The sequence below is a fragment of the Chrysochloris asiatica genome, unplaced genomic scaffold (genome assembly GCF_000296735.1).
Source record: "Chrysochloris asiatica unplaced genomic scaffold, ChrAsi1.0 scaffold00158, whole genome shotgun sequence".
NCBI lineage: Eukaryota > Metazoa > Chordata > Mammalia > Afrosoricida > Chrysochloridae > Chrysochloris > Chrysochloris asiatica.
Genome location: NW_006408676.1, coordinates 6,769,006 through 6,773,384, shown reverse-complemented (window position 1 = coordinate 6,773,384; position 4,379 = coordinate 6,769,006). Strand labels below are relative to the sequence as shown.

At 42.7% G+C, this 4,379-nt stretch overlaps 1 pseudogene; it reads left to right on the top strand.

Annotated features, from left to right (window-relative positions):
• The first annotated feature begins 1,650 nt into the window (after positions 1-1,650).
• Positions 1,651-2,402, top strand: LOC102815386 (annotated as a pseudogene).
• Positions 2,403-4,379: the final 1,977 nt, after the last annotated feature.

Below are 4,379 nucleotides of genomic sequence, written 5' to 3'. Positions count from 1 at the left end.
GAAATAATAAACACAGGGAGAAAGTGGGATATGTGACGTTACAATGAGGACATTGCAATCACTGAGGTGAAACAAAGTGTATGATTTGTTCATTTCTCTCTAGCAGTCTGTGGTACATTCAATAAATATTCTTTGGCAACCCATAATTCAAAAGTATCAATTCTTCAGTCTTCATTATTCATTGTCTAGTTTTTGCACATGAGACAATTTAAATACCATGGTTGGATCAGGTGCATCCATCCTCAAAGTGACATAACTGCTTTTTATCATTTTCAAGAGGTATTTTGCAACAGACTTTCCCAATGCAATATGTGTTTTCATATCTTCACAGCTGCACAATGGGGGTTGATTATGGATCTGAGTAAAATGAAATCTTAGAAAACTTCCATCTTTTCTCCATTTACCATAACATTGCTTATTAGTACTTTGTGAGGATATCTCCCTTCTTTATGTTGAAGTGTAATCTGTATTAAAGGTTGTATTCTTTGCGCTTCATCAGTAAGTGTTTCAAGTCCTCTTCATACAAATGTACACCTTCATACCATCTTTTCTTCTTTGTTTGGAATCCTGCCTCCTATTTCTTTATTTGTGAAGCTTAAGTCCCAATTCATTAATACCATCAATATCAAATGGAAGTGAAATTTTGCTGAAGATAATTTAAAAAAAAAACAGTTGTAGGAGCACATCTACAGAAAGGTAGATTTACAAGAGTATATGGAAAAATTAGCCATTGCTGATATCAAATGGGTCTTGTCTGATGTTCCCTCTCTAGGCACAGGAGACTTTTGATGAAGAGACTTATTTCCAAGCCAGAGAAGCTAGGACTTCATGTCAGCTTTAGAGAAAGAAAATCAAAGTCTTAGTCATCAAAAAATTATAAATGTTTATCAGCCTAGACTAACACTATGAAACCTTAATCCATCTTAAATATATTACTGGACAAATATCTTTCAAAAAAACCTTTGAAGTGGCCATTTTGAAATTAGCTAATTTATAACAAATTAATCTTCTATTCACCTGCTGAGTTTCACAAAGCCTTGTCTCTCCAACCTGTGTGTCACATGACTCTTTCCCCAGATGATCATAGGCAATATTTTGAGGGGTCTCAGATTGACCTTTCATATGAAATGTTTGTTAAAATGACATTCTAAAAAGCTGTATTCAGTGGTGCCCAGCCTCTGACTGGCCCCTTCCCCTTCTTCAGACATAGTTCTTAAAAGTGACAGTCATAATTTTAAATTCTGCACTTTTTTTCTCTCTGACCATTGACCACAATCAAGCAGAGTCTTGCAACCTAGGTGCAGGGCAACTAATTATTTACTATGGTCCTTCTAGCCATATTGTAGGAGTTCTGATTGTGTAGAGGGTTATCAGCTTGGTTACTAAACACAAGGTTAGCAGTTCCAATCTACCAGCTGCTCCATGGGAGAAGTATGAGGCTTTCTGCTCTCAGAAAGATTTACAGCCTCAGAAACCTTAAACATGGTCACTATGAGTCAGAACCAACTCCATGGCACATAACCACCACTACCAGCAGCCTTATTGTTTCATTCTGTAATGTAACGTAGTTCCTAGCTTCTCTATTGCCTGTGACTATGCACCTGTTTTGAAGTGAGCTATTAAATAGGCAGGATTGATCAGTCGTTTGCTGGAGGTTGGGAGAATAGCTACGGGCTCCAGCTCCCCACCCCCTTTCCCTCTAAGGATGGCCCTGAAGGAGAACGCCTACCACAGGCCCTACGGCTGGCAGACGGCTCAATCTGGCCTAAACACCCTGCCCCAGAGTCTACCGGAAGGAGCCTGCCACCCCATCTGCGCTTGTCCTCATGAACCGCTCCAATACCCACCCTACAGCTGCCCCTGGCCAGAAGAAAATGGTGGCGAACTGCAACGGGACACCCAGCTGTTTAATGAAGACCTTCACAATTGAGGACTTTGAGATTGGCCGTCCCCTGGGCAAAGGCAAGTTTGGAAATGTGTACTTGGCTCGGGAGAAGAAAAGCCACTTCATCATGGCCCTCAAGGTCCTCTTTAAGTCTCAGATCGAGAAGGAGGGTGTGGAGCACCAGCTGCGCCGGGAGCTCGAAATCCAGGCCCATCTGCAGCATCCCAACATCCTGCGTCTCTACAACTATTTCTATGTTCAGCGGAGCGTCTACTTGATTCTGGAGTTTGCTCCCCGGGGGGAGCTCTAGAAGGAACTGCAGAAGAGCCGCACTTTTGACGGGCAGCGAACAGCCACGATCATGAAAGAGTTGGCAGATGCATTGATGTACTGCCATGGAAAGAAGGTGATCCACAGAGACATAAAGCCAGAGAATCTGCTCTTGGGGCTCCAGGGAGAGCTAAAGATTGCTGACTTTGGCTGGTCTGTGCACGCCCCCTCCCTGAGGTGGACCTGAAGTTCCCCTCTTCTGTGCCCCCAGGAGCCCAAGACCTCATTTCCAAGCTGCTCAAGCATAACCCTTCAGAACGGCTTCCCCTGGCCCAGGTCTCAGCCCACCCTTGGGTCCGAGCCCACTCTTGGAGGGTGCTACCTCCCTCTGCCCATCAGTCTGTCCCCTAAATTGTCTGTCATTTACTTGGTGTATCTGTGTTTGTACGTCTGTATTTTATATGTAGAAGGATGGAGGAGGAGTCCCTGGCCTGTTCCTGTATCTGCCTACTTACCTCCTTTTTATTTAATAAAGGCTGCAGCTTTTTATACTGGTGTTTTTAGATGTTTGTAGGTGAAGGAAGCTGTCTCCTCTGGGAAAGAAGGAGGTTGGGGGTTACCCATCCAGGATTCTGGGGATGCATCCCTGTCCCGAGTAACACCTGCCTTTTCAGCTGTGATACCTATCAGGTCAGCTTTCAGACACCCTCACCTCATTGTCCTTCCTTTTCCTGACTCTGGCTCCTAGGGCCCAGGGGGCTAAGGATCCTTAGCTACCCCAGCCTGACTTGAACATCCGCTCTCTGCCCACCTTCTCTTACATCTTGTTTTCTCACAATCATCTTATCTCTAATCCTTCTCCCTGTTCATTCCCTGCCCTTTTGCCAATGTAGGAGGAATTGAACATTGCTGTACCTTAGAGGTCTTGTTTGATTAGTTCTTCTGTCCTGGTTGGGATCACTAATAGTGCAGGAGTGACTACAAGCAGTAGTGATGGGGCAGCCTTTTCTGGTTCCTGCCTTTGGTTTTATTGTTAAGTATGGTGTTCACTGTCAATTGGATTGTTTTTCATTGTAAAATACACATACACAAATTTTGCCATTTTAACCATTTTCAAGTGGCATTAGTCACACAATGTTGTGCAATTATCACCACTAATTGTTTCCAAAGCTTTTCATCTCTCCAAACAGAAACTATACCCATTAAGCAATAACTCCCCATTTCTTCCTTTCCCCAACCCCTGGTCACCAGTAATCTACTTTCTGTCCTTGTGGATCACATAACATTTGCCCTTTTTTATCTGCCTTTTTCATTCAACATAATGTTTCCAAGATTCATCCATGTTTGTTTGGAACTTTTTATAAGGTTCAGGAAGACCGGTTCTTTATTTCCTAAACATTTGTTTTTATTTTTTGTAAAAATTTTTGTATCATAAATGGACACTGACTTTCATCAAATGCTTTTCCTATATCTATTGCTTATTGGCTTCTTTAATCAATTGTACATAAATAAAGTTTCTTTTTATTAAAAAAAAATAGGCAGGATTAAGGTAAGAACAAGGACTAAGGAGTAGGGATTAAGGAGGGACTGAATCCTGATGTGGTGCTATAGGATAAGCACTCAACTGCAAGGTCAGCAGTTCAAGTTCACCAGCCACTCCTCAAAAACCCTATACAGGGTGACTGTGAGTCAGAACTGATTTGATGGCACTTAATAACAACAACAAAGAGTAATGTGTGGCAATGTAGGATAAGCATTGGACTGCTAACCACAAGGTCAGTGGTTCAAACCCACCAGCAGCTCTTCAGAAACCCTATACAGGATCAGTATGAGTCAAAACCAGCTCAATGGCACTTAACAATGATAACAAAGGAATAAGGATTAAGGTAGGACTAAGGACTAAAGATGCTCCCACATGCATAGAGGACGTGATTGAAATAACCACCCTTGTTTTCTCTTGGGGGCATGGTTTGAGTCCAATACATACGAAGGCTTTGGCAAAGTTTCTTCCCTTGCTATGGATCTTGCATCTGCCTCATCACGTATGACCTGCAGTTCATGGGACTTGTGGCCTATTACCTGACCTGATTCACACTCCTACAACTTCTTGCATCAACACCCTGTCATCTAATTTGGGTTCCTCAGCTCCTGAAACTACATGTGGATGAGCAGAATCCTCCAGATTGACCTCTGAATTATAGATTTGGGATTTACCAGACTCCAC